This window comes from Zonotrichia albicollis, chromosome 4 (genome assembly GCF_047830755.1).
Source record: "Zonotrichia albicollis isolate bZonAlb1 chromosome 4, bZonAlb1.hap1, whole genome shotgun sequence".
NCBI classification, from domain to species: domain Eukaryota; kingdom Metazoa; phylum Chordata; class Aves; order Passeriformes; family Passerellidae; genus Zonotrichia; species Zonotrichia albicollis.
Genome location: NC_133822.1, coordinates 65224718 through 65237835, shown reverse-complemented (window position 1 = coordinate 65237835; position 13118 = coordinate 65224718). Strand labels below are relative to the sequence as shown.

At 36.5% G+C, this 13118-nt stretch overlaps 1 long non-coding RNA gene across 1 annotated transcript in view; it reads right to left on the bottom strand.

The window, feature by feature from the left end:
• Window positions 1-2633: 2633 nt before the first annotated feature.
• LOC141728933 (uncharacterized) overlaps window positions 2634-13118 on the bottom strand; it is a 45526-nt gene continuing 35041 nt past the window's right edge. Inside the window, exons 2-3 of the long non-coding RNA XR_012580188.1 lie at window positions 4845-4954; window positions 2634-2766 (exon numbers count right to left, since the gene is read on the bottom strand). This is a non-coding gene — a long non-coding RNA (uncharacterized LOC141728933). The remainder of the gene's footprint in view (window positions 2767-4844; window positions 4955-13118) is intronic.

Here is a 13118-nt window from a genome sequence, read left to right as displayed (position 1 = left end):
TGCCAGCTTAGTTTCCCGGGAAAGAAGGAGCTGGAGACATTGCAACAGACCCTGGACAAGGGAAAAATGTTCTAAAGTTGGCCCTTGAAAAGTAAGGATGATAAAGAAAGCAAGACAACCAGTGAGGGAAGGGAGCAACCTGCGGAGCAAAAAGGTGGGGAAAGTATTTTTCCAAAGTAAAATGTATAGAGCTTAGGCTGAAATTTTCAAAAATTAAAAAAAGTTATCAAAAAGTTGTGGTTGAAAAATTTGTGTTCCTTCTTCTGCTTTCTGGAGGAGTTCTGAGGAAGGGATGTCCCAATTTTTCTGTGAGAGGGATTTAACATTGAAGAGTTTGCCTTGATTTTACCTCACACCTGTACACCTGAGACACACGTAGGAAATATTTTGGCCTAGGCCTTTCACAAGCCTCATTTTTACTTCAGGATCTGGTAACCTTTTTTGGAACATGAAAGTATGATCACATGCTGTCTTATTTAAACAAAACACTTCCTTGGAACTATAAACAGGGAATGAGAAAATTTCTCTTGGCACACATACTCGTGTTCTTTGCAAGAAATATTTATTCATTTACTGTTAGCAAATAAATGTAAAATTTGGCCTTTCCTGGTAAGGCATCTCTCTCTGCTACATACCTGTGCAGCTGCATAATTTCTGTGGAAGCAGTCTGAACAGTGTCAAGAATGTACACAGGGATTCCTGCCAGAAGAAGGTCCCTTTACAATTTCAAATTGCTTCTGGTGTATGCCAGAAGTACTATGAGCAGGAAAGAAGTACAGAACATGATCTAAGACACTCTGGAAACAACTGACAAAAAGATCTTCATGGGTACCGCTGGTTTACAGTGTATAATATGAATTCTTAGGGGAGAAAAGCCATTCAAACTTCCCTTTCTGAAGTATTCCTAGTGTGAGGAATTATAGTCTTAATTTTGCTTTTAAACACATAGCTTCATGCAGCGCATAACTGGTGATAACTAATGCCACAATACTTCTGTGTGTGTGATTGCTCTTTAGCAATATCCTGAAAAATCCTAGGCCAGTGCAGTTTGGATAGTGAGAGCTATGAAATATTTGAGTGGTATTGTTAAAGTAACCTCACTAGGTTCCTAAGAGTTCTGGAAAACCTTCTGGAATGCAAAAGCCGAACTTGCTTCCTTTAATGGCCTCAAGTCCCCTTTGGCAACTTCCTTGCTATGAGAGGGTACTTTAATGGTATAGAGATAGCTCAGGCTGACATCAATACCTTTCAAATCGCTCTGAGATAATGTTGAACAGAATTCTTTTGAAAGCTGTGAAAACAAAACATCATGTCTTGCTTCATAAGTTATGTAACTAATTATTACTACTCATGACTTTTCACACGCATGCCTTGCATCAGCTTTTTTATGTGATGCAAACTGAAGAAGAATTCAAACCTGGCTTCTTGAATTAATGGCTTTGCATTCCCTCTGAGCATAAAGTTTTGATTTGAAAATCTGCAGGTTTTGGCAATAATGGGGTAAAAATATACTTTATTCTATTTCATATTGTAATTGCACCTACACTGTGATTATGGAGCTCACCACAAACATTATACTATGTGCTGTTCAGATAGTACTTACAGTCTAGGCTGGAATACAGAGGGGTTTTTGGAAGGGAAATCTGCATAACACTAGGGAGGGGTTTGTGGTGCAATTGTCAGGCTGCAATAGGGTGAGTTGTTTGAAGAGTCTGTGTTGAGTATAAACTGCTAACTGCACTGTCTTAAATCATGCAACCACCATTAGACAGAAGCAAAGAGGCAAAAATTTAAATGTGCTTCTATTTGTCAAAGCTTTCTTCATTTCCAGTGGTTGACACAGTTCAATCTTTGGTTTGTTTTGTCATGAGTGGATTTTAATTTCTGGTGTAGTCACTTTTCTTAACGTATAACTTATCACAATGACTCTAATGCTTTTATGATAGCCATCATAATTGCTGGAGATATCTTCAGAAGTCATTCACGTTCCTCTGAGCTGGAAGAATTCCAGAGTTTGTATTGTTTTGCCATGAAAATAGCTATAAAAAAAAGTGTTATCTGCTGAAAACATTTCCTTCACTGCTTGAACTTTAAAATTGTTATCTGATTAGCTCACTGTAAATTGCAGAGGTAAATTTGACGCAACATGCAAAGCACTCTGCTCTTTAGTGGTCATTAAACTTACAAATGCACACAGTGCTGGCTCCTGACCCCGCTGCCACCTGAGAAATGGCTACTTGCTATTCTGCTGTGCTGATACCTTACACTGTCAGGAATAAGGCTGACACATACAAGGAGAGGCTTTCACTGCCAGGCCTGTGGTTCAAAAACAGCTGTTTTTCCATGAAAATTAATCTCTGTTAAAAATAAGTGAAGCAGCTTGCTTGTAGAATTTCCCTCACCTGTAGGAACCCTCCCAGATGATACTGTCCTGTACTAAGCTTGTAAACATCTCTTAAAGGGCTTAGAAAGAGTGAATGATCTGGCTAAGGCATCTCTAGCTGCCTTAGCTACATATTTCATGACCCAGTTCTCAGCCTGGCCCTGACCTTTTGCAGGAAGGTTTAAATGCCCTTTGCATTCCAGCTGTTTCAGCTCACTAATTATGTCAAAGTGCTGACTTTAATTTTTTGCTTACCTTTTATTCTTGCACCATGTTGTGTTGCTGAAGAGGCTTCATACAATGGGTGTTTGTGGCTTTGTTACCTACATCTTTTCAAAGGGACCTCTCCAGACAGGTGAGCCAAGTGCTTTACTGGAAAGGACCTGCAAGACATCAGACATTTTGAACCATATTAACTTTTGGATTACTAAGTCCATGTGCTTTCAATAAACTGTATTACCTTCATGCTGCATCAAAAGAGTAGCTGGGCATACAAATTTTTGTCTGTGCAGAGAAATTTCCATGGCAAAGTAATTAATACTCTTTTTCTTTCTTACATATCTCATTCTTTCTGCTTTACTTCCCCCAGCTTGTATAAATCAAAAAGGCCTAATTCTCTAAAGACATTGCAGTCTTATGCAATGTGAGAGATTTGGATGTTCAAACAGCAGATTACAATAATCTGGGAGTGAGCAAGCAGGAAAACATATTGACAAGACATCTTGATGCAGCTATTTATGTCAATAAAATTTTTGAATCTGGGAACAGAAAAAAACATTGAATAAGCACAGAATTTACACATAAAATTGGTTCTGGGAAAATTTCTTTGACCAAAATACAAAATTATGTATAAAAACGCCTCAAAAGGAAAAATACTATTAAAAGGGAAGCATTCACATGTCATGAAAAATGGAGAGCTAAGATTGAAGTCTTAATGCATTTTCTGGTACATTAAAGCTCAATTAAGTGATCATAAAATTTTCTCTCATGGGGACTCTGCCTCTATATATGCAAGGATAGATTGTTTTTTTCCTAAATGAGAAACTATTTCACAATTTGTTTTATTGTTCACTGGGTGGCCAAATATCCTACTTCTTGCACATTATTCAAACATTTTAAAAAGGCAGAATATTAATTTTCTTGTGAGTTTTCAATACTATTTATTATTGTCATATATGAATATTTCACAATTTGGAGAATTAATCTTGCTAATGTTTCAACAAAAGGAGAATAATTTTATTTGCTGTGCATAAATTCATTGATGTAATATCACAAGTTTAAATAAGGGTCAAATAATTTTAATAATATAGAGTCCCACAGTGAAAAGTCTTGGGTTTGTTTTTCCAGATAAATTAGCACTGTTAAGCACTCTAAAATCTCAACATACAGCTTGGTGTAACTCAGAGGGGAGGTGCTAATGCTCAGTACTTCTAAGAATCTGTGACAAGGATATTATGGTGGACACTGGAAAAATGGAAAGTATCAAATTAGTTATAGTATGTTACAGGCTTGTACAGCATCGGATTTATTGGAGGCTTGAATTCCCCAGGAGTCTCCTAATTTGATTCAAGACTGTCACAGTCTTCAAATCATATTTATCTTTATTTAGTAAACAATGAACAAAACATCTTCTTCAGTGAACAAGGTTGCAGATCCCTTGGCAGTGCAATCTTCAACCCTGAATCACCTCCACAGACATCTTGAGCACTGAATGAGGTTGAAAAATAGTGACTATGATATCATTAAAGACTGTCAACACCTGCATATACACAAAGGAAATTAATTCAAATTGACCAGTGGCGTTTCTTAATCTTAGTTTACAATCTTTTGAAATACCATTATTATACTTGGCTATGTTTTGAAATGGCAGTCTAATACTGCAGATTAGGAAGAAAAAGCCAGACACCCTAAAGAACTTTCTATCCAACAAAACATCTGTTTGGTGACCAAATACTGATGGTCACTTTCATCCTTTGTATTTCTGAAATAACCGCATATTTGAATTTGACTGCTACCATATGAGTTAGAATATTTAATAGATACAGAAGTTTCAGCAGAAACTGTCCTCTTGGCTTCCATTACTGGATACAGACATTTAGTGTTAGACTCCTCTGTCCTGTTATTTCCAGTCCATTCTATTCTAAGATCCAGTTTTCATTTCTTTCTTTAACTTTACTCTCCTTTCCAGTGACACAAACTTGTTGTGTGTGAACTCGTCAATGAGAAAAAAAGTAGGAGTTCTAAAATTCTGATTAAGTCAATAACGTATTAATTCAGAAAATACTAATTGGCCTGATTTATGTTTTCCTTTGTATTATGCAGCCCCAGTCATATATCTTGATATCTTTATTCACCTGACCTGCAGTTTTTAACAGTTTGTGTGTTTCCTACATTCTTTATGTTTTCTCTAGAGTAAATTTTACTTGCTTCAGTCTGTTGCTGTCATATAGATAGCACTTACACTGCCTGGGTGAGAATCAGATTCCAGTTCTCATTGCATTTTCCTTGGCTTGTTTATTACTTGTATGGATGCATTGAAGCATTCAACAGTAGTTCCAGTTTGCAAACTTCCTGCAACGGATTTGAGAACAATTATATGAATATGGTCCATATAATTCTAGACATTGTCCTAACCTTAATGGATGCATTAAACAGCATTTGTTAACCTAAATATATGAGAATTCAATAAATGATAATAGAAATAATACTAATATAAAAGCAGTGTTTTGAAAGCACAAGCATGATTTATGGTCATAACATTGTTTCCAGGCTCACTGAAGTACATAGAGTTTATGGTATCAAGTGTTATACAGATAATGAAAGCTCCATTGCCATTCAGATTGCACACTGGCACATTCTGTAGAATAACTATATTTTTCACTAAACAGATATTTTCACAGGAAAATAATTCCCCTGAACAACATAGGCATAGGGTTAAACTGTTAAGAAAAAAAATCTCTCCCCCATCCCCTTCCATCTCCTTTTCCCTACTGTGTATAGCACACCCTTGTTCTGTCTTGTCAGGTGAGGCCACTGAAAGACTAAAGCTGAACTTCTAAGACAATGATGGGACAGCTATTTTTTTTTGTTTGTTTGTTTTTTTCCCTAGTCCTTGCTCTTTCATTACATGTGAATAAAAAAAAAGCAAGACTTGACATGTAAGAAAAAAGATTAAGATGTGACTCAAGACCTTGCTAATACAGACTGAACCAAATTTTGGACTTTCAGGAAGCTCAGAAAATTCCTGGAACATTTTATCAGGGAGTTCCCCTGATTTTCAAAGACTCTTCTTCCTTGTAATAAGCAACATCAGAAGTGACAAGTTATGAAACTACTCTGGAAAATGTCTCAATACTTTCGATCACAGCAGAAGCAGGAAATTATTCCAACATCTCATCAAAGAGGAGCAGATAACTATCAAGGCTCACTAGATCATTTGAAGTCCATCCAATACTACTTTAAATTAAAGATTTTCGTCTATTACTTCCTAAAGCCAAGTGATGTCTGCAGAGAGGACAGGGAATCAACTGCCTGAGGTATAATTTCATCTCTTTGATGTAAGGTTGAGAGAGCTTTTCTGTAGGATAAAGGCAATATCTTCATCACAGAAATATTGTTATCTAGAGGTGAATGCCTACAGTTGATGTTCAGTTTCCCCATTTTTGAACCCACATTGGAAAACAAAGCATGTTATGATATTTATTTTATTTTTAAAGCATTAAATGCCATCTCTGTATGCAAATGCTCTTCTGAACAATGAGGTGGCTTGCTATGATGAAGCGGCTGAAATGGATGACAGGGGAAGCCTGCATGATATCATCTACCTGGACTTCTGCAAGGCCTTTGATGATCCCACACAACTTCCTTCTCTCCATACTGAGACATGGATTCGAAGGGTGGACATGGATCTGCTGGATAAGGAATTGGCTGGAGGGGCACAGAGAGTTTTTGTCAATGGTAGTCTGTCCAGTGGGAGATCAGTGAAGAGTGGTGTCACTCAGAGCTTTTTATTGGAACAAGTGCTCTTTAATATCTTTATCAAAGACAGACAGTGAGATCAAGTGCCCCCTCAGAAAGTTTGCAGGTGACAAAAAGCAGTGCACATGACACAACAGAAGGGAGGGCTGCCATCCAGGGAGACCAGCACAATTTTGAGAAGTGGGTCCATGAGAATCTCACAAAGCTGAACAAGTCCAAGGGCTTTTCTTCTTTATCAGATCTAGAACAATTAAGCATGATTTCTTGGATTTCCTGTATATTTTGATCCAGGAAAATCTGAACAGAATTTTGGCTGTACTACTCTTGATATACTAGTCTTGAACCCACAATGCACAGGACTAGTGATATGTGTTTTTAAACACATACACTGATAGGCTTTCTAGATCAACTGAAATGAGGCTGTTGAACATAGGAAATATCAAGCCCTTTGCTTTTGTACACTGAAGATCAAATGCAAGATAGTTAATAAATCAATGTGTGTGTGCAGAATTTATTTGCTGAGGATTTTCTTCTAACCAGACTTCTGCCTGACCAAAACCCTAAATTTTTTCCTTCCAACACAAAAGAAATTTTGAGGCGCAGAAGAAAATGTATTTGGGGGAAAATGGATTAAAGAAATCCTACCTGTGAGTTCTTCCCCTGAAACTCTGCTATTGTCACTACTATTGATTTGGAGAGTGACAGAAATGTATTCAGGAAGCATTTCAGTTTAAACTACTTGTGCTCTTATTCTGGTACTTAGAGTGGCAAAAAGGAGCATCTTACCATGTGGTCAGGCAGCATGCCTTTCTGACAGAAAAGTTTTGGGGAAATCTGGAGCCTTTAGATACCACAGCAAATACTGAATGATGAAAGAATGCAGTTTCACAGTGTGGTGTAGCTTTAAAATCATAAATGTGTTTTATGTAGAGAAGTATGCATGAATTCATCCTGATCTTTTGAATTAATCTGTGCCATTAGCAGAGAGTCAGACATGCTCCTACAAAAGGATGGTGATGAGGGACTGGGAATTGTTGCTGCATAACTGTGACTGAGTGGTGTTTTAACATCAGTGCTGCAAACATTGGGCCAGATGCATTCAAGGCCTTGCCTGTGGCTTGATGACACATACCCTTTTCTCAACAATCGCTGGATTTGTGGTAACAATCAAAAGGCATTTAAAATGCTTGGAATGTGGTTTAGAAACCCGCCTTGGCATCTCGCTTTTCATGTCTTAGCATAAATGCCTCAACTGTTTTTATTGTTCTGCAACTGCTCATTTATTTTGAAAGAAGGAGCTTGGCCTGCAGTACTTGCATTCAACAATACTTGAAACAAAACATTAAAGTATTTTTTAATTATGCTAGTGAAATATTTCATATGAATAATGCCAACAGCTGGGTCAGACCTTTTGGTTTTGAGTAAGAGTTTATTCCAAGCTTGCTAACTGAGAGGTTCTTTTTTTAGAGAAAGTTTCTGATAAACTGCCAGTTTGGAAATATATTACAGAACAGGAATGTCTTTTCAATTTGTGTTGCAGTTGTACCACATTCCTTATTTTTTTCTGATTTTTTGCCCTTATGACTCTATCATAACAAATTACTGCATAACTGATGAAATGGCACAGAACTACTTTAAATAAAATCAAGAAAAGAGCAATGCTAATGTAAAACATATTTAGGAAGAAATTACTTCATTTTGGTGGAACAAGACAGAAACAGACGTATAGATCCATGGATAGACAAGGTATTACTCCATATGTTTAAAGATAGATCAATTGATTGATTACTTGTTAGATCAGTAGGTCAATAGACAGAAGGATGGAAAATCTGTCTGTTACTGAACAGCTTGTTTAATTTTAAAAATCAAGTACAACACTTTTGGCTTTGAAGAATCAGCCAATAAGCTTTCTCTCCTTGGAGTTGCAGTTTATTTGGCAATTATTGATTAAGAAAAATTTTCTAGATCTTAGTAAGAAAGAAATCAGTATAAGGACTGGTGAACTATATCAAGATGAAAGAATAATTTGTTTAACCTCAAAGGGAAGGAAAGTTGATTAAACAGCTAAACTTCATCAAAACTTTTGTGGATAACCTCTCTTCTATCACAAGAAAAAACCCAAAACAGTTTTCATGTCTGAACACTTGAATGCTGATACACAGGTTTGGGATCATCTGCTTTTATAAACTTATTGGCCAGTGAAACTCATCTGCTTTTGAATCAGAGGACAGGTGTGGGGAGAACCACTGTTGATGCACACTGACCTGTGAAGCCAACCCAGCTGGCTTTGGGGTAAAGGAGCCACTGAGCTGGAAGAGCAGTAGAAGTTCCTGCCACCTAGTGCCTGCTCTGCTTCTCCTGCAAGGGAAAAGCTCCTGCTCACATTGCAGGTATTTAGCCTAGCATAATAAGGAAAATCAAACCAATTACCAGTTCAAGTATATTCTACTAGGCTTCAAAATACAAAATCCAGCTCTTGCCACATGTTCAATAACTGTCTTTTATAAAGGTGAGAGCTTCCCATGAGAAGGTGAAGAGCTGTGAGTGGATCCAATTGCAATTATTCCAGGAATCCTGTCTGTGGCTTAGGCAGCTCTAACAGCCCACACCCTCAAATCTTTACTGATTTTATTTCTTTAGTTGCTGTGATCAGATTTGACCAGAGTGAAGGAAATATATGACACCTTTTCATATTCATATCATTTCTTGGCTTCTCAGGAAAAACTTGTGTCAGTATTATTTTATTATGATTATTGTTACTAATCTGAGAGGGTTTTTTTAATATTCTATCAAGAATTCTACACTGACTGTATCTCTTCTAAAGTCTTCAAGATGGTTGGAACACACCTTGACAACTTCAGCAAACTCCAAAGATGATGTAGTCTCCAATTTCTATGTAATTCTTTAAAATGTAAGAACACGCCTACTTTTTTCCCCTCATCACATTATTCGTTTACACAGGAACTGAATTTGCCTAATTTTTCACAACAGACAGTGTCTAAAACCATTTTGACTCAGTAACTCATTCTTTTGGTTTGTTCTGTGCCCAGCTCATAGAAGTTTTTGTTCACTGTGGGAAACAGTAGAACCAGAAGATTTAAAGTTTCCCCTTTTCATAATATTTACATTTGTTTTCCCTTAGGGAGAAAATTTCTCTATAAAAGAGTCTTAGTCTCTTTGATTGTTGATGCAATGGCTGTGATTCTCTGCAGAAGATAATTTCTGAACAATCACCAGTTTCTGTGTCTGCAAACTGCACTGACTATGATTTGACCTAAATAATTTATTTCAACTATCCTCTCGAATTTTAAAAGTTATTATGAAATCTTGCCATGAAGGATAGGGCCTTTATTAGTAACAACCAGGGAAAATAACATCCAAACACGTGCTCCTTTATTTTTTAAAAATATGTCAGAAATATGGATTATTTCAGAAATATACAGTATTGTGATATCACCACACCCATTGCTTCAGTACCCTCGCGCTAGGATAGGATCCCTATCTGTATTTAGCACATTTTTGGGGCATGATTGGCTCCAAGTACGTCTTAAGGACATTATTGCACATAGTGGCAGGAACTATCTGTAAAAATCTCACACTGATGGAAAATTTCATACAGACTAAAACTAATTTCTTTGTAAGTGAAGTTATTAATATGAAAGATATGAGGAAATTGCATTGTAGATTCAAGATATAACAAATGTGATATAAAATGTTGTTGTGTGTCACCTGGAAACCAAATCAGAAACATATTTAACTATTTGAAATAATTCTGACTAGTTCTTTAATTATCTGAAATATCAGAAAACAAATTGTGAGAGAAGAAACTTTGAAACAGGCAAGTATTAATTCCTTTGTTTATGCATGCTAAAATCACAAAGCATTAAGTAACACACATCCATTCAGTTTCCAGACAGACAAATTAGGAACCCAATCAAAATATATGTTTTATTCCTCTAGTGAATTCTAATTTTTAGACATGCTGTTTTCTTAAAAGAAGATGGGATGTGAGACCCTTCAGTTTACGTTCCTGAGGGACTTTACTTTTTAAGAGTGATCTGCAGATCATTTTAGTTGGTTTGATGCCATACAGTTGCCTCAGACTTCTTTTCTCAGTGTAAAAAGAAGTGAGGCAAAAAAAAAATAAATCCCCTTTTCCTTCTGATTAGCTGGTGGATACTGACAAATGCTTTTATTTCAAGGAAAAAAAACCCTTTCCTAATGAAGATTTGGGATCCTTTCTATTGTTTTTTCTCTGAGAATATTTTGATCTGCTCATAATCAGCTGTAAGCTGACTCTTACACTGCACAGAAATGAACTGAATTTGAATGTCTCTAGATTCTCTGTAATTTTGATTGCACTTTGTGTGGTATCTTCAGAGCACTGGGTTTATTGTGTTGCTGTGATTAGTACCAGACCAAAGGGCTCACATACCAAAGCTGGCTACAAACTGGAATAACCTTTTGCTAGTTTCTGGCACTGGCCTTTTTCAGGGAAATCATCAGTCTGCTTAGATGTCTGCTTAACAACTGTACTTTTGCCAAAGCTTTTCTGTTTTCTTCTTCTGAGGCCAGCTTAGAATATTTTATCACAAATACACTGGAAAATGGTAGCTACCAATGACTTATCTTCTGCATGTGGTTTAATATCTACTTTGTGACTCAAAATTAAGCACACTGCATTCACATTTATAGGGAGAATATCACTCATGTTGATAAGATTGTAAAAGTTGTGTATTAATGCAGTTTTCCTGACTAATTAAAACATCCAATTTCAAGAACATATTCTAAGAAACTTGATCCAGGCACTTCAGCACTTCATAGGAGTTGAACCGAGGTTGCCTCTTCAAAAAGCATATTCTTTATTTATTTCTAAATTATTGATCCTATCCCTTAAATCAAAGTGTTGATTTAGGTAAGTTTTTCTTGAAAATACTCTCTGGAGATCTAGAGAACCCTTGAGAATGGCTCTCACTAAAGATTAGGTAACGCTGTTCTGGCTATGACTTTATAGGGAAAGACAGTTCAAAACCAGTTGCACCAACATAACAATTAGATCCTCTTGATCTTTCTCTCCAAATGCTGAAAAAGGAAGAGAAAAAAAAATCTAGTATTCCAACAAGCAATGTGAAATTGCACTTTGACTTGATATTAGGCAGAGAAGTGCAACAATACACATGATATGAAACCCCTGGTAAACTATGATTAATAGCAACCTACATAATGGTTGATGTGGCTTTCTTTTCTTCCTCATCTTTGATCAGTACAGACAAGCTGTCTGTGGCTGCCGGAAATGACTCATTTAACGTAATTACTCTTGTTTACTGTCCCTGGCCAAAAATCTAGCTAGGTTTGTCTAATTACTTAACATTAATTTCATGTAGGTATTCTGGAATCATAACTTCATCACACAGCGACTACAACTCAAAGTCTATCAAGTTGCTGGATAAAGTTCACAAGTGGAGAAACTTAGAAGCTGAAAGCCCACTTCTTGATTTAATATTCTACTGTATGCACTTGGTTCTAAACGGATTTTTTTACCAGAAATGTTTTCCATTTCTAGAAATAGCAGTCATGGTATCAGTTCAAAACACACTTCAAAGTTACAAATAAGTTTACAAATGTTGAGTATCAAAAGAAGAAGAGAGATGTGATGTACTTTCTGATTAAAAGACTGAAAATTGCACACAGAAAATTTAATCTATCATTTTATTTCAGGTGAAGTCAAAAGATCTCTCTTTGTGACAAGATTCCACAATTGTCATATTTCAGTGCTAACTGTTGGAAGTTAAGCATCTTGCTGAGAAGATTCTTAAAAGAAACGTGCTAAACCATATCTATTTTATAAAGGGATCAATTAATGATTAATTCTACATCTGTCCATACAAAATCAACTGAATATTGCATCTAAACACTGTGAAATCCAAATATACAAAAGACTGCCCATCATGTGTAGTTTCTGAAAGGTATTTTCTACCCCCAGTATCTCCATATGAATTATCAGAACAAGAGCACTTACAGCGAAAGGATGTGAAAAATTAAGATTTATTCAAGTGTGTGGGCACAGTGCAATGGCCACAAAGTACTGCACAGTGACTGTTGTGTGAAAAATGTAGCATCATACCTTCATGTAGTTCAAGCAGAAACATTGTACAGCTGGTTTGTCATGCTAACATGACGGGGCAACACCTTAAGCAGCCTCACATTATTGTCTTCCCTGACTAGCAGGCATTCACTTACCATTTTGCAACACCTGGTGTGTCCTACTATCATTTCATTTACAATGAAGATTTGAGGCTCACATGGCTTCTACAGCCCCTATGATTCTTAATGAAAATATTTGAGTGCCATAAAAGGATCTAAGAGTCTCAGGTTTAGCCAGAGGGGAATTCACAAAGCCAAAAATCAGGGGATGTTAGTGCTCACCTGAATAGCCTGAATACAAACCTCAGGATCACTAATCTTCAACTGAAAAGATTGGACTGAGACATGAATTAATCAATTTTCAGCCAGAGCTATTCTTGTTCATTAACCAGTTTAGAGGGACAAGGAGGCCACATACAGGCTTTGTGAGCATCCCTCTTCCTATACTGAGATTGCTGTTCTATATCCTTGAAGTATAGCAACAAAAACAAAACCACTTCAAGCTTTTTTCTTTGCCTTTAGGGATAATTAATAATTTTGACTGTTAAAAGCTGGGCAAAACTCACATTAAAGTGAAGAATTCCTGTCCTATATTTGCTGATCTGATCATTTT